Source organism: Mastomys coucha, unplaced genomic scaffold, assembly GCF_008632895.1.
Source record: "Mastomys coucha isolate ucsf_1 unplaced genomic scaffold, UCSF_Mcou_1 pScaffold16, whole genome shotgun sequence".
NCBI lineage: Eukaryota > Metazoa > Chordata > Mammalia > Rodentia > Muridae > Mastomys > Mastomys coucha.
Genome location: NW_022196898.1, coordinates 18,227,968 through 18,245,947, shown reverse-complemented (window position 1 = coordinate 18,245,947; position 17,980 = coordinate 18,227,968). Strand labels below are relative to the sequence as shown.

Genomic DNA, 17,980 nt, shown 5'->3' with positions numbered 1-17,980 from the left:
AAAAAATAGAAATCAAAAGACAGAAAGAAGAAAGAAAGAAGAAAAAGGGAACCAGCCTAGAGTGAGGGAATTCATCTGTTTTCTTCAGGAAGCTGACTAAGAGGAAAAGGTCAAAAAGAGCAATATCTTAAAAGCTTATGTATTTTTAATAGAAAATTGATTCTATGCAAATATGTCACAGAGTTGGCATTTTAACTTTCCAGGCTAAAAGCTAAAGAAAAAGGTAAAGAAAAAACTTGAAGTGAAAATCTTTTCATCTTTCTTCTATAATGTTAAGGCTTGGGGTACCACCAGGGGCAATTCTATGCCTTTATAACATTCTACTCTGTTGTTGATGGTAGTAATATGGAAGCCACTCTGGCCCCTCCCTTCCACTCACACCACCAAAAGGAACTATGGGCTACTTTTTCTCTAGGGAGGCCTTGATGCCTCCCCACAGCTGCTCCGTGTGCTTGGCCACAGGACTCACAGTTTCCATGTCCCTACCATAGCAGCCGTCTGATTATACATTCCATTTATTGTCCCCTCCCCTGCTGTCTCTCAGCGAATGCCCTGCATCTAACCCCTGGAGAACCTAACATTAAGACTCCAAAACAAAGTCTGAGCAGAATCCCAGCACTCAGGAGGCAGAGACAGGCTGGTCTCTACGAGCTTGAGGCCAGCATGGTCTACAAAGTAAGTACCAGGAGTCAGAGCTACATAGTGAAAGACACCCCCCCCACACACACACACGCATACACACACACGCAAACACTAAGACAAAATTAATTTATCACATATGGCTGTGTGTGTGTGTGTGTGTGTATGTGTGTGTGTGTGTGTGTGTGTGTGTGTGTGTGTATGCACTGTGCATGTACATATCGAGGCTAGAAATCAACTTTCAGTATTTTCTAATGCTCTCCACCTTAGTTTTTGAGACAGGGTCTCTGAAACTGGAGCTACCTTACTGTTCTGACTAGACTGACCGGCCAGGGAAGCCTTCAGATCGCCTTGTTTTCCACAAGTCACCCCCAAGCATTGGGTCTACATGCGCACACAGTCTGAGCACTTTAACTGTGTTCTAAGGATCCGAACTCAAGCCCTCATGTTTGTCCAGCATGGTCCCTACCTTTGGATCGATATTCCCAGGCCATGTCACTCCACCTCACTTTTCCTTGATATTTGACCCTTTTGACCAGTGTGTCTGCTTAGAGACAAGTTCTTGGACTTGGATATTTTTATAAATTTATTTTTCTATGCCTAACTTTTAAAACTTAGTGTACAATATTAATGGCTTTTAAAAATATCAGAAAATACTCCTTATAAAGTTATTCCACAAGAGAACCACTAAACAAAGAATTTAGAAGAGAGAGGCATTAAAATTTAGAACAGTTTCTAGCATCATTAGTACCAGTGAGCAGAAACAGCTGCAGACGTATTATGGGCTTTGTTAATTGTTACTGATTATATTTTAAAATCACACTAATAGCCAATGGCCTATATATGATTTTCTAAGACCTTTATATTTCATTATACTGTAACAGGTTCACTGATGCTCAATTATTATGTGAATATCTGCTGACTACAAAGAATACCTTTATTAGCATATGCATATGTATTCCATTTCTCTTTCAATTACACCTACATTAGAACCTTCTCAGGGAAGTTTTCAAAAGCCGGCTGTGCACATGCAGCTAAGCCTGTATGACTTGTATGACCTCCCACTTTGTCACACTGGGGCTAATGACTCACAGTAACCTTCAAGAATAAGTGCAGATTAAAACAAGGGATGCTGTTGAACCCTCTGAGCCCTGCCATTGAAGGCATAGCTGAGTGCAGTAGGAGCTATGAGGCTGAGAAGCACGAATCCATGTACCGATTGGAGAGCCCTAAAGGATGCTGCAGCTTCCCAAACTCCTCCAAAGCCATTCTCCTCCCTTTCCTTATTCCAGAATAGGAAAGCATCCACTTCTTATATGTTCCCAATGCAATATGTTCTGATAGAAGTTCCTCATTAATCTATTCCATGTGGCAAATCTATTATAAGAAAAGAAAGCAACCATGATTTGATTTGATAATTCCAGAAACCAAATGTCTTGTTAGCCATTTTTCTCTAATAATTAATTTTTATAATTAAAAAGGATCACTTCCCCTTCCTTGTTAGAGAACGAATTCAAAACAAAGCAAGTCTCTGAATATGTTGTTATTTAAATAGAGGCAAGTCTGGGTTGTTCTAGAATATGTAATGAGTCTTCTTTCTAGAAATTTCTTTGTATAGTTACACTCCTTAGCTTAGACCAAAACCATTTTGTTATGCTCCATGGAGCAGTCGGAGCTCTGAAGCACATGGAGCCAAACAACAGATAGGCCAAGACCTGTATTCCACCGCTGGGGTCCTGCTAGATCATAGTCTGTCTTAGAGTTTTCTTTATGGTGGCTCATTTTATAATTAAACTCAAAGCTGGCCATGGTGCTGCACATCTTTAATACCAGAACTTGGGAGGCAGAGGCATGGGGATCTCTGATAATTTGAGCCCAACCTGATCTACAAAGAGAGTTCCAGGACAGCCTGAGTTACACAGAGAAACCTTGTCTCAAACCCCACCCCCCTCATCCCCTCACCTCCAATAAACTTACTCAAAAGGAAAACTTTACATAACTGTTATCAATAGAGTAAAAATATCCCTTTGCTAAAGTAGAAGTGGCATGCAGGTTCTTTATTTTGTCATTGTTTTCAGCCACATTTTAGGTAGTAGGTGTCTTGCAATCAATGGCATCTTGCAGTTGTTATTATTACAGAGCTAGACTCTAAGCTCAGGCTACTACTGAGCTACAGCCCTTGGAATTATGATTGATAAATAGCAGAAACATTGTCAATCAATGCTGGGGATTAAATCTAAAGCCTCACACACTCTTCAAGTTCTCTGCCTTTGGGGCACAGCCCCCAGCCCATTGCTGCTCTGTTTTCAAAATTTTGCGTATGTCACGTGCATGTGAATGTCGGTGCCACAGAGGCCGGAAGACGGTGGTGTTAGATCCCCTGAGGCTGTAATTACAGGTAGTAGTGAGCTGCCTGGAGTGCATGCTGGGATTTGAGCTGAGATCCTTGGGATGAGCAGTATGTGCTCTTCACCGCTGGGCTACCTCTCCAGCACCATGGCTTTTCTTAATGGCACCTAAAATAATGACATGCTTTACGTATCAGTAACAATAAGCAGTATTATTAACAACCCTTTATAAATAAAACGGCAAACGCAGCACTTGAGAAATACAATACATTAAACAGAAGCATCAACACTGGCTCTCTTGCTGGATTATTACTGACCAAGATAAGAATTCACATCACTGACACAATCTGCCAGCTTTTAGTTTAACCCATGCTAAAACTCTGAACTTATGTGATGATGTAGGTGGATAGCTCCAAAGATGTTTAACTATTTCATGTGTTCTAATTCTGTTTACATGTAGAGCCAGGTGTGGTAGCACAAGCCTCTGATCCCAGCCTTTGGGAGATAGAAGCAGGAAGACCAGGAGTTCAAGGCCAGGCTCAGCTCCATAATGAGTTCAAACCTGGGCTATAATAGATGCGGTCTTGTAAGACAAGTGTATGTGTTTATACTTTGCAGTTTCAGAAAGTGACATTTCAGTATGTCTGTGATTTCACGGTCAGCTTCTAACAGGCATGTCCAAGAATTCAGTTATATAGCTTGGAGTATCTATGATTACACCTGATTTATGAGACTGGGTAAGGTTGGTTAACACAACACTGCCTACACTTGTCTTATTCTAAATAATATTCTCTGTGAAATCACAGGTTTTATACATTAATTCCTCTTCTCAGTGTATGGATGTAGTATGTATGTATGTATGCATGTATGTATGTATGTATATATGTATGTATATGTATAAATACAAATAGAAGACTGTCAAAACACACATAGCTGAATATCATCAAAAAATGAGTGTGTATCACACTGTAGAACATGATCATTGGTTGAAACACCAAATGAGAAGGATTTAGCAGAGGCAGGGACAACTGGTTGGTAGCCAGGCCATCAAGTAGATAAAGCAGAATGCCAAAAGGCATGAGGTGGAGAGGCAGCAGGCGGTCCTTGCATAGGAAGCTGCAGCCTCAAGGAGATGACATAGTATGCATCCAAGCATTTGTTGGGTTATTTTGTTGTTTATTTATCCAGATACCTATTGTCAGGCAGCGGATTCAGGAGAGAGAACTGAAAGAGGCCAAAGAGCTCAGAGAACTAGGAAGGAAAAAGGATGCCAGCAATTATAGTCAACAGGGATGTCAACAATTACAACCACTAAGGATGCCAGAGATGACAGTCAAGGTTCTAAGTCTCAGGTGAGGCATTATCAAAGAGTGCTGTCTAAAAAAAAAAAAAAAAAAATGCTAGAGAGGCATTAAACTCAATGTGGGTGGTTTAGAAAACCCTCAAAAGAACGGAGATGCCTGAGCTGAATCTTGAAGTAAGCAGAAGTTGCTTAAGTTCTCACGTGTAAATGATCAGGGGAGAGGGTGGTAGACCCCTACCCTGTCTGTAAATTCTCCAGTAATTCAGAGGGATTAGTTTTATTTCAGCCTATCTATATCATTTTATGTGCCTTAAAAACAATCCGATACCCCTTTTAAAAACATTTTTTAAATATAGGAACACTTGCAGAGCTTATATAACTAGAGAGCAAGATGAGTTCCATGTAGCTCTCTCCCAGATGTGGCAGCTCCAGTGCAATCCCATTTCTTCAGATGCCCTCATCTCGCTCACTCCACTGGTTATATGCAAGCGACTTCCAAATAATGCCATTTTAAGATACCGATTTTCCATCTTCTCAGCCCAAACCCATGTTGCAATGGAAGGAGCACGAATCTTGCTATGTAGCTCATTAACTGAAAATTAACCAAAACCAGGGCCAATTCTACTCGAATAGAATGTAAAAGTAAGGGAACATTAATGTGATTAGGAGTAATTTCCAGAAAGGAATAAAAGAGAATAGGTCATAAATACTGTTAATCTGCCAAATTCCTATCACATGGATTAAATTAATTAAATATGTGGGTAGAAAACAAAGGAATTTCAACTTTTTTCCTAAATGTACAAACTATCAAAGAATTGATCATTGAAACAACTATTAGATTAGGAAAACAAACAAACAAACAAACAAACAAGAACAGAAAGAGCCCAGAGCGGAGGGTGGGCTGGAAAGTACATTAAGTGCCAGTTGGAATGTTCTAGCCATTTAGAAGCGATGCAACAGATTCCTCCCATGGGTAGTACTTGCTGTGTGCCACCTGTGCGCCAGGCTCACTTGGCACTCCAGGGGAGGGTTCCTTGGCAAAGCATCTTAGCTCCTTAAAGAGGTAAGCAGCTGCCTCTACCTGAGTCAGCCGGAACCTCACCCAAGTTCTATATTAAACACTTGAGAAATGGAAGCAACTGGAAAGGGTTCAAAGAAGTGGAACAGAAGATAATTAGACGAGATTGATTTTAGCAGAGAGATCAGAGAAACCAAATGCAGGGAACCTGGCTAAGCCAGGGATAAGAAAGATGAGCTATCTGAGCTTCCATGTGACTGCAGAGTAATACCAGGCAGGGCAGCCAAGGGCATGCCACCCACCTGGCTTAGGGTTGTACCACAGCCACTCCTATATGCTCTGATGTCCTGCAGGCTGCAACCTAAGGCCTGCCTCCTATGAGAATACCTTCTACATTCAATATGAGACTCCCTTCTAGACAGAGGGAAGTGGTCCTTGGATCTTTCCACTCTGACAAGCAGAATGAGCAGGGAAAGTATTTCCCCTTAGGAGTAGCAATGTTCTCAACTTTCAGAAAGTATTTCTAGTCAGTGTGTGAGTGAGAGAAAGAGAGAGAGAGAAAGAGAGACAGAGAGACAGAGACAGAGAGACAAAGACAGACAGAGACAGAGACAGACAGACAGAGACAGAGACAGACAGAGAGACAGAGACAGAGAGACAGAGACAGACAGAGACAGACACAGACACAGTCAGATAGATAAGAGACAGAGACAGGCAGACAGAGAGAGACAGAGACACAGACACAGACACAGACACAGAGATACAGTCAGACAGATAGAGTTAGAGACAGGCAGACAGAGACAGAGACATGATGGTAATCCTGGCATCTGGAAGGCTGAGGCAGGAGGATCAGGATTTCAAGGCTAGCCTCAGCTACATAATAAGTTTCAGACCAACCTGGACAAAATGAGAAATTGTCTTCAAAACCGCACACATGGCTGGAGATGTAGCTCATTGGCCGAGCACAAGCTTGTATGCCCATGTCCCTGGGTTAAATCCCCAGTACCAAACACCATGCAGAAAGAGTATGTACAAAATGAGCCAGAACAAGGTTTATCATTGCCATTTGTTGTAGTTAGGGCTATTATTGCTATGATGAAATACCATGACCAAAAGCAAGTTGGAAAGGGTCTTATTTGGTTTACACTTTCACACTGGATGCAGGAGCTGCTGCAGAGGCCGTGGAGGAGTGCTGTTTACTGGCTTGCTCCTTCTAGCTTTCGAGGCCTACTCTCTTATAGAACCCAGGACCTCCAACCCAGGGATGACCACATGCACAATGGGCTGTACCCTCCTCCCCATCAATCATCAATTAAGAAAATGCCCTGCAAAAGGGTGTTATTGTTGGCCTCTTTTAATTGAGGTTCAGATAACTCCAGCCTGCGTCAAGTTGACATAAAACCAGCCGGGACACCATTCAACTACCATTTGTATCATGGTTTAACTTCCAGGACAGAAATAATAAGAACCTGGGGAACTTTCTTCTTTACAAAGCAAACAAGAAAATAAAAATAATTGAGTTCAAAACCTTTGCCACCCATATTGCAAACAGGGCACAGAAAAATGGATAGATGAGCCTCCGTAACACTCCCAGATGATGAAGTTGGAGATGCCACTATTCTGCCTCATGTTCAACAATGTATTCAAAATATCCATGCGGTGTCCAAGGGGATTCTACTGGCACTTCCACACTTTGAGGGCAGTCAGGGTTCCTGCTGTTAACCTTGGGTGGCAGCATCCCCCACAAAGGGCCTTTCTGTGAAAGGGAGCAGCATTTGACCCCTTCCTGAGGCTGAGCTCAGAGGCCTTGTGGGCAGGCATTCCTAATCTAAGACATAGAGTTCTGCCACAGCTATTTCAGACTTAAGTCTCAGAACCCAGCCAGAATTGGCTTTGCCTCCTTGCTCCTGGCTCTCATGCCAGCAATACATTACCATTTTTGGTAACTTGAGTGGACAGGCCAGGAGTTTGAATTATGCTTTCTAGTAATTTTAATGATGAGGCTTGGTACTTCCGCATTTCAATGAACGTAAGGCTCCAAGCTTATGCCAAGAAGGCAGGCCATTTTAAACTCTCTAATTTGGAGTTTGGGATTTTTTGTTTGTTTGTTTGTTTGTTTGTTTTGTTTATTTTTTGACTAGGAAGATCCCAAGGAGGCATACAATTAAGTAAGTCACTAGACAGGGTTTCTCTGTGTAGCCTGGCTGTCCTGGAACTCACTCTGTAGACCAGGCTGGCCTTAAACTCAGAGATCCACCTGCCTTTGTCTCCTGGGTGCTGGGATTAAAGGCATATGCCGTCTCAACTTGGCTAGATATGGAAATTTTTACTAGCAAGTTTATACTAGTTTCTTTATAAATATAAAATGTTCCATAAAGGCTAGGGAAGGCTAGTATTTCTAACATCCATGTAAAACATGTATCTTGGTGGAAACACACTATTAAAACTAGTATCTGAAAAATCATTGTTACAACATCAAAAACTCCCTTCTCTCTCACTTGCTCCCTCACTCTACGAAATTCAGATCGTATGGGGAAAATATGTGATTTTTAAGTAAAAATGGTCTTGGAGCTTTGAATTGGTTGGACAATTCTCTAATTTCACACCTTGCCTTTCCCTTCATTCAACAACAAACATTTACTGTATGTTGGCTAGGTGTCCATTAGCAGCTATATGCTGGAGATTCAAACAAGTATATATTATTGAGTATCTCCTTTCCAGAGGCTAAAGGACGGGTAGAAGAAGAGAGGTTCAAAGAACGATTCAGCCTGGTCATGCTGGGAGCAGGAGGGGAGGTGTGGCTGGTTTGGTTAGGTTTGGTTTGGTTTGGTTTGGTTTGGTTTGGTTTGGTTAGGTGTGCAAGAGGCCCCAAGGAGCCTTAGAGGATATGCACATTAGCTTTGGGTCATCTCAGTCTGAAAGAGCCCTCCATTAACAGCTAGTTTCTGACAACCAAGGTGACCTTATCCATATTTTGTTGTGATTAGTTACTAGGTAAGACAAGAATTTCTGATGTAAAGATTTAGCTTTCCATGAAACATAAACCTGGTACCCCTCCCTGCTTTGTTCTTGGCTAGACCATGGGGTGTGTCACCTCCTGTAGGGCCACACCTGACACTCAGAGATGACAGAATTCTGCATTGTTTTGTTTAGAGTTGGGGTTTCACAAAGCCAGGCTAGTTGTGATCTCACTGTATATTCAAATATCCTTTGTCTCTATGCCCCCAGTGCTAGGATTATGTTGGTACAAACCATACTCAGTTCATGAGGTGCTGGGGTCAGAACCCCAGGCTTTCTGTGTTCTAAGTAAGAACTACCAACTGAGGCACATCTCAGCCTTCTTTCTGGCTTTTTATTTCTATATCAGAGCCTGGGTGTTTTTTATGTTTTGTTAGATTGCTTGTTTGTTTTGAGACAGGGCTCTCTACATAGCCCTGGCTGTCCTGGAACTCATTATGTACACTAGGCTAGCTTTAAACTCAAAGAGATATGCTTGATTCTGTTTCCTGAATGCTGGGAAGGGTGGCCAGGCAAGAGGCAGACTGTTACAATACTTCTGTATCTTGAAAAGTAAAGGTGTCAGGGATTGAATCCAGAGCCTTGTGTGTACTAAGCATTTATGCTCTATTATTAAGCTACACCCCTCCTTGGTTGCTCTGTTAATACAGTTTTCAGCATAATTTTCTAGAAGATGATTTGGTTAGAGGTAAGGAGTGGCCCAGTCTTTCTGTTTCTTCTCAGTTTCATTCAGAAAGTAGAAGGCAGGATATGAGTTGGCGAGCACTGGACCTCGTCCACTTAGAGGGAAGGTAGGTACTTCTAATTATGACCAGTCACCATGCTGACCTCTGAGAGTACACAAGGGGAAGACCCAGGTTTGACTGCAGAGGCACCTGCCATCCAGTGGAAGCACTCGCCAGTAGACAGACAGACAGACACTTACTTTCTCTCTCCTTCTTTATATCAATACTTGTAGGCTCAGCCAGTGGATAGGATGCTTCTCCCATGGGTGAGAAATGGGTCCTGTGAAGGTGAATCAACAGGTTCCCATTGCTTCATGGGTCTCTGCATATAGGGATAGTCTGAGAAGTCTAGGGACTACTTGTTTAGGGATGCAGAAAATGCAGCTATAAGGAGAGGCAGTTAGGGCATCCTCTAAGGTCCCGGAAGCTGAATTGTCTGGGTTGGGGAGATGGAGTGTGTATGCACCTGGAAGCTATTTGCAAGGTTTTAATACTGTAGTAAAATTAGCACTAAAACGCCTGCAATCTCTTCAAGATATTTTGATGTCTGCCTTTCGGCAGAATAAATGTAGACCTGGTACCTCTTATTCATGTGATTAGATACAGGTTTTATAAGACGATACAAGCAAGATCATTCCTGTTGACCCTTCATGGAGGGAAATTACATATTGTTGTTCAGGGAGCGCGTATGATTTCACCTCTGTCTGCAAGCTAGAAGCAAATTAGTTCTCTCTCTGAGGAGGGAACATCTTAAAACGCAGGTGGGCTGCAGGGCGAAAGTGCAAGGGATCTGGCTTACGATGGAAAGTTTAAGTTCTAGAATTTGGTACCACAAACGACTCCTTAATGTGTACAGGGAACTAACTGATGTTAAGATGGAAAAATTGAAAGGAAGTAATTTCGGGGTGTTGTGAGAAACAGCTTATATTTACTTAGTAGGCTTCTTTCATTTGAAAGAGTCTCACTGTGTAGTCCTGGCTGGTCTGGAATGCACAGTGATTCACCTGCCTCTGCTTTGCAAGTGCAGGCATTACAGCCGTGACACTGAGCCTAACAGTAGGCTTCCCTCTGAAGACAAGATTCTCTGGAAACTTCCCACTATGTGCCTTATGCAGGCCACCTCCACCTCTGTTGTGGATGCTGGAATGACTTCCTGCTGAACCATGTTCTTAGATTTCTGTGCTCTCTGTTCTGCCTCGACTTTACTAGCCAAGGTGACCATTTGCTTCAGTCAGGGCTCAATGTCTGTAGTCTTACCTCTCCTAGGACTCAGTATGGAGTATGTAGACCCAACCTGGCTAAGAACTGGCAGCAAGCCTCCTGTCTCAGCCTCCTGAATACTGGATAAATATTGAATACAGCTAAAAGCTTCCAAAGTGATTTTTTTTGAGACATGGTTTATTGTGTATCCCTGCTGCCCTGAAGCCTAGTATGTAGACCAGGCTAAGCTCACGAGATCTGCCTACCTCCTTCCCAAATGCTGGGATTAAAGGTGTGTGCCACTGTGCCCAAATTGATTATTTTTGTAATTTGAAAAAAAATATTTTTAAGGATTTTTAGTTTCTCTTCTAAAATTACTTTATTATTATTATTATTATTATTATTATTATTATTATTATTATTATTATTATTTACAGTCCAGTTGTTGCCCGGCTCCTGGTCCAGCCTCCCACAGTTTCTCATCTCATTCCTCCTATCAATATTAAAGCTCCCCATGCTTCAGTAGCTTCCCACTGAGCTAAGACACAGCTCTTAACTGAGCTGCCCTCGGGGTTCCAGAGGCTTTTTCATTAGAAAGCATTTCTGCATCATGGCCTGAGCAGGATAAGCATGTGAACAGGCCTCTAAGCACACTGAGATCCAGCACCTGGACTCGGCCTCATAAATGCCAATAATCTAATGTAGCCCAGGCTAGCCTCTTTCCTCAGCCTCTTGAATGTTGAAGTTTGGTTGTCAGGGTGGCCAGCCTGGGTTATGTAGAGACCTGGTTTCAAAAGGAAAGAGAGAGAAAAGAAGGGAGAGAGGTAGGGGGGAGGGAGGGAGGGAAGAAGGGAAGAAGGAAGGGAGGGAGGGAGGGAGGGAGGACAGGAGAGTAAACACATAGCCTCCCCCTCTGTGAACAGGTATTACAATTCCTCCTTCCTTCCTTCCTTCCTTCCTTCCTTCCTTCCTTCTTTTTTTGTTATGTTTTTCTTCTCTAGAAAGTAAATCTTGCTACATCTGCTTCCTTTCTGCTGTATCATCAGTGATTAGGGATATGTTTTAATAAGTGATTTTTTTATTTAATTGATACCATTAAGTTATATTGTTTTATTATTCATAGCAAATGTTTAGATGAGCTGGACATGGTAGCTCACACCTGTAATCCCAGCACTTGGAAGGCCAAGGCAGGAAAGATTACCATGAGTTCAAGTCCATTTTAGGTTACATAAAGAGATCCATGCCAGGCTGTGGTGGTTTGAATGTAATTGGCCACCATAGACATATGGGAGTGTCTGGTCTTGTTGGAGGAAATGTGTCACTGTGGGGCCAGGCTTAAAGGTCTCCTATGCTCAAACTCCACCCAGTATGAAATCCAGTTTCCTCCTTGCTGTCTTGGATCAAAAGGTAGAAACCTTTGTAACTTCACCACCATGTCTGCCTACACACTGCCATGTTTCCCACAATGAGGTTAGTGGACTAAACCCCTTAAACTGTAAGCCAGCTCCAATGAAATTTTTCCTTTATAAGACCTGCCATGGTCACGGTGTCTCTTCACAGCCATAGAACCCCTAACTAAGACAGCTATAGAGGGAGATAGTCTCAAAAAAAAATCTAACCAAGCAACCAAATAAATGTTAAGATGAAGCAAAAAGGCATTATCATGCTCATTTTTGTATAAAACACTGAGAAGAAAATATCCTACACTGTCTATTAATGATGGGAGGGAAGTCTAAGCTGGGTATATCATTACCTCCTTATTAGGTCATAACGGATTGTTTCAATATAATGCCATCAGTTGTGTTGTAATAAAAGACCTTTGCATGCAAGGCTGTAATTAATGTGTTTGACCTGACCTCACCACTTCAGGACAGAGTGTCTATATTAGTGACTATTGCCTATAAGTAAGTTACATCCCATTTTTCTTTACTTTTTAAAATAATGTTTGCATTTCCTTTTACTTTCTTTTTTTTATGATACCTTCACACACACACACACACACACACACACACACACACACACACACACACACAAATGGACTCCCCATTCTGAGATGGAGAGGGAAAGGCAAGTTTGGTTGTTCTTTATGGAGCAGTCATCAAAATGAAATGAAGCTTGAACTTGTGTTTCCTCTCTGAGTCTGAGATGTAACAGAAGTGGTCCATGGATGTGATGTGGGGACTCTGAATGTGGAAGAGCACATTGCTGCACTGTTCCTGGGCTCTTAAGGTGTGGCCAGGCAATCTAGAACTTTCTGGACATGTCTGGTTTGAGGATCAAATCTCCCTTCTGTCACTAGTGAGACTTTGGTTATTTAATCTCTTCCAGTTTGCTTTAGGATTCCAGGCATATTGGGCTATTGGGAGAATTTGATTTTGTACACTTTAGAGACAGTACAATGAGAGTTTAATACACAATAATAAGTAATGTTGTGAGGATATGTCAAAGTCAGTAAGCCCAGTGGGGACTCTCACTCCCTGAACCTTTCTCTTCCTCTTTGGGCCTTTTAGCTAACCCAGTCAGATTGCAAAGTTGAGCCTGCATCAATGGGAGGAGATGTTGCCACCTGACCCATCTCAGAGATAAAAGGTGGAAGCCATCTTGTCCCTGGTATTTTTCTAGACTGCTTTGGGTTTTGGTGCACCCTTTTTTATAAGAATTGGCCCTCTGAGCTAGCTCCATTGTTCTTGTGTTCCTTTGTGCAATACCAAGATTATTCTTTATTTTTAAAAGGGAGATGTCTGTATTACACACACACACACACACACACACACACACACACACACACAAATGATTTATGCTTTCGCTAGTTTGGAAATTATTGCAATAGAGAGAAGGAAGTCAGTCGATGCAAGTATGATGAAATGGTTAGAAGGAGGGACAGGAGGTGGAGGAGGTCTGCTCTCCATGTGGTAGTTAGTAGAAAGTCAGGAGGTCCTGCCAAACAGCCAAGAGCAGCCTTGCTCCAGCAACAATTCTCCATAGGCAGGTATCAGCTTGCCGCAAACATTAAGCAAAGACCCTGAGCTCACAAGACAAGTGTGTGCTTGTCTCATAGGCACCCCAAGGGACCTGGGCAACAGGCAGAGGTACCTTTGTTCTTGCCTGCTTCAAGTACAGCTTTATCTGAAAGCTAGACACTGCTCAAGGCAGCTCCCCAAGTTTCCCCATCATGGCTGCCTCATGGAAGAATAAAATTAACTGCAGAAGTCAAAGCAAACAGCTGGAGATGGGTCCTGGGATTCAGATCAGCTCCTCTAGAGTCTCCAGCTCACCTGCCTAATGTAGGACCACTTCCTGCTTCTTACTCCAAGTCTTTCATCTTGTAGCATCTCCCATGAGGTTAAAGGCTCTACAGAACACAGTCCAAAGCCCTACGAAACTAGCAGCTTTTAAGCTATTTATGTATCTACCATCACCTCAACAACTACTTTCTGGTTCTACTTAAGCACAAACTTACACTTTTTTATTAAAGAATGAATTTATGGGGCTAGAGAGATGTCTCAGTCATCCAGACCACCTGTTGCTTTTGCAGAAAACCCAGGTTTGATTACCAGCATCCACATGGTGGTTTACAACCATCTGTATCTCCAGTCTCTGGAGCTCTGACATCCTCTCTTGATTGCCACTGACACCAGGCATGAATGTAGTACACATACCATACATATATGCAGGCGAGACATTTATATACATGAAATAAAATTAACATTTCATTTGCGTATTCTGGTATATATATTTACACACTCGCAAATAGTTTGAAGAACTACAAGGTCCAGGACTAACACTGTTTTAAAATTTCATTTTTGTGCATATATGTGGTGTGTGTGTGTGTGTGTGTGTGTGTGTGTGTGTGCATGCGTGTGTGTGAATCTTGGTGGTTTAGGTATGTGTGCATTCAGGAGTCAGAGAAGGAAACTGTCTGCCTTGATTGCTTATTTTTTCTTATGACAGAATCTCTCTCCCTAGTTCCTTGGACCCACCTGTCTCTGCTCTTCAACACTGGGGTGACAAATTTCTATATGGGTGCTGGGTATGACACTCAGGGGTTCTTTTGATTTCACAGCAAGCTCTTACCAGCTGAGCCCCCAGGGCCACTGTTTTATGAGCAAGGTCTAGCAACTCTCTTAGGAACTGTTAGACATTGGGATGCAGCAGACAGGACCACCTGCACTGGCGTGATTCTGACTGCCCCCAGCTGTGTGCTCAGGTACTATCATCCTTCTCTTGTGCTCAGACACACTAAGGGAGAAGCCTAGAGTCTCACACCTAATTTAAACTCTCAATCTAGGGGACTCTAAATCCAGCCTTTTGATGGACGAGGTGTTAATCCAGACCCGGGAGATGAGCTTCGGGGTGGGAGTGGGGTCATTCATCTTCCCCAGCTGGTGTGTATGCTGTGACAGGTGTTTGGATCATTTCTACTGCTGAAATGTGTCTTTACCTTCCAAATGTGGCAGAGAGATTGTCTTCCATATATGTCATACACGTCCCTGTTACCTACAGTAAGACATGCCTGCTCTCCAAGCAGCCTGAACAATGCAAAGAGCAGACACAGTGGTGTTCTCAAGACCAGATGTGAATGTGCTAAGAGACTTCGTAGGGAAGCAGCAGCAATTGGTGTTATTGAAGCACATGCAAGAATTGCCACGTACCGGCAAAAACTCCCCCTACGCCCTTTTTATTAGAGTGAGCCTCTCCTACAGAGATGCTCAGACGGTTTACTCTTCAAGCACGGGGAATGTTTCTATACCAAAGAGAAAAACCAACTCTTCTTTGTCTCTGAACACAAATAAATGGAAGTGAGTTTGCTGTAAGAAGGTCCACAATAAGCCTGGTTGATAACTAGGAATGAGCTTTCTGGTGAGCTGAATATCCTTCCCTAAAGGGGACAGGGAGGAGGGATATGAACCCACTGTGCTTCTAAACTTAGGCTGCAGAACTAGTTTCTGCTTCCAAACCTCATTTCCTCCTCTAAGGATGATATATTTCTCCAGGTCACAGGGAGAGAAAAAAAAATGAGTTATTCATTTACTTTATAAACAAGGACTCTGAGGTACACACTAGCTAAGGAACTTCTCTGCAGTCCTAGAATAAGTGAAGGGACTGGAAACATAGCCCAGACCGGCTGAATATCAATTGGTCTTCCTACATCCTTGGAAAGTCCCTTCTAATCCGCATGTTAGGATCGAGGAAATTGAAGCATGCTTCAAATAAATGGCTTTGTGAATTCATACCATTGGTATGTGACTGAAAGTCGCTGTGTGGGATGCTTAAGATGCTGTACTTTTAAAAAGCCTTGGGTTTGTTTACAAAAGATCACAGTGTGTATACCTTACAGAGATTTCCCAGCTCTGGGCAATGAGATTTCGCTTTTCTTGCCTATATGCACATTGAAGGCAGCATATACACATGTATGCATGCATATGTATGTATGTGTGCGTATGTGTGTGTGCAGATGTTATTTTGCCATGGTGCCCTTGGAAGTCAGTGGACAATCCTGAGGAGTCAGTTCCCTCCTGCCACCTTGTGGGATCCAGGGATCAAATTCAGACCATCAGGCCTGCAAGCAAGCAGTCTTATGGACTCTTCTTTCTATATTAGCTTGATACAAAATGAACAGAGCTAGGCCCGTAAGCTCAGATACTGCCTGTGTGGTGACTATGAACCTTTTGCCTGGACGGTAGTAGCATTTGTGGTAGGTCAAGCTCAAGAGAGTCCTTTCTGATTTTAGGGTAGCAAGTCAAAGTCAGACTTTGCCCACCCATGAACAGCCAGGCAAGAGAAAAGCCCTTGAATGGAAATGAAGAACCTTGAATGGGAAAGGCCCTGTTGAGAAAAACAAAATCTTTCCAAGGAGTCTTTGGGAAGCACTAACAAGTGCACAGGGCACTCATTAGTCAAGAAATCAGTTAATAAATTCTTCAGTGACTACCCAGATGTATGAGTATTTTTACAAGGCCTGGAATATGTAAGGAATTCTAATCCAATTTTAAACCTTCCCACCACCAGCTAGCTACTGCACCAAAACCGGCTGCCCCCAGAAGATGAATAGCCCCTGACTTAGCAAAGAGAGAAGGCGACCCCCACACCCTGCAACACACCATTGCTCTTTTAAATTCCTGGGCGGACTTCTCTTTCGGCTGTAGCTGATGAATGGGCTTGGTTAAAAGGCTGGGGACAGGAGATAAAATGACCCTCAAGTATTTTCTTTCTCCGCCACACCCACTTCTTAGGCAATCAATAAAATCCCAGTCCCAAAAGAATGCATCTTCGCCTTTCCTAAATGCACTGTGGTAGCAAGTATTTAGACCTTCAAAAGTTCTGCTAGTTGATTTCAGATTGGTAACTTAAGAGGCTACAGATCATGGGAAGACACATCTGGAAGCAGAGATAGTAAATGACAGAGGGACAAAGTCTTCCTGCCTTTGCCTGTGAAGGACAGAATTCCCCAGCGCTTTCTTTCACGTGGTATTTGGGAGCTAACAGGGACACTTTCTCACAACTGGAGTCTTCCTCATCTAATTAGTCTCTTATAGCATTATATCGCAGGATTTCTCACAGGCACCCCTCCTAGCCCCACCTTGGGTCTGTGACAGCCAGGCCTTATAGTTATCCAGACAAAGGGTTAACGCTGCAGCCTTCCGGTGCCCTAGCGCCGAGAACATTCACCAGTACCTTCCCCTCTGCAGTCAGCCCTGTCCTCAGCTTCTACGAAGCCGCCAGCACTTGGAGAAGCATTGTTTCCTCCTGTCCGCGGTCGCTTTAAACTTGCAGCTCACCAGCTTCTATAGCTCAAAGAGTCTAAACTTACCCCCTCACAGCGTTGCCTAGAATCTGTTCTCAGTTTTCCTGTCTCGGATGCCTCGGGGTCTCTGTAATCTTACTGCTTTCTCTCTGGTGAAGTTAGACGCATCCTAGGCTGGCTGCATTACTGCACATGTCTCTGGTAACCTTGCTTTTCCTTCACCTCAAACTTCAGCAAGCTTATCGGCTGACTCTAAAATTCTCTAGCCGTTCGTAAAAGCATTTGCAAGCCATCTTGGGAACAATTCTGAGAGTTGGGTGGAAATGAGGGGGGAAGGTTAGGGAACTCACCTGCACAGCGGCAAGGATCAGACACTGGACTGGGCTGCCCGCAAACTTCCCAGGGACTGTCTGCAGTCCAGTGTCTTGGCCTTAAAGGGGCAGGGCACTTTTCACCAAATAAGGAAGGCAATTTTGCTTGTCTGCTGCTTGGGCAAAACAGCCTGTCTGTCTCTTTGGTGTTGAGGAGGCTTCTGGGGGCATCTGGAGCCTGTCAGTTCCTGAGGCAGGTTAATTGAGCCTTGATAAGACACCAGAATAACGCGTGGCTGGGCATTTTAAAGGCCAGGAACGGGGGTGGGGAGGGTGGGGGGATGGGGGGTGGGGTTCTTTTCTTACAAGGGAACTTGTAAGTTTTCTGGAAACTTGAAAGCCTTCCTGAATGCTTGGAATGGGTTTCTGCTTCTAGATTTCTGGAAATGAGTGGTCCTACTCTCCTCAAGCAGGCCATCAGACAGATGGCCTTCCTCTTGACAAGGAGGCACAGGCCCTAGAGAGTACTGAGGCTTCGGACTTTTGTTTAAGACACATTACTTCTGCACCAGGCGCAGGAGAGGAAGGAAGAATGAGGTCCAACCGCTTTAGGATCAGCATGTGAAAGACACCAGTGGTAGAGAGAAAGGCTGGTCGCCCTAGGCTCCTGGTC

The 17,980-nt window shown here is 43.2% G+C and overlaps 1 protein-coding gene across 3 annotated transcripts in view; it reads right to left on the bottom strand.

The window, feature by feature from the left end:
• Positions 1–17,980, bottom strand: part of LOC116092976 (IQCJ-SCHIP1 readthrough transcript protein) — a 764,408-nt gene that overhangs the window by 133,699 nt on the left and 612,729 nt on the right. The window contains exon 1 of one of the 3 annotated variants that reach the window (XM_031374061.1): positions 17,347–17,369. The exons of the other annotated variants lie outside the window; for them this stretch is intronic. The gene's annotated coding sequence lies outside the window, so the exon portion shown is untranslated. Of the gene's footprint in view, positions 1–17,346; positions 17,370–17,980 lie in introns of those variants that run through there. 3 annotated transcript variants of the gene reach the window in all.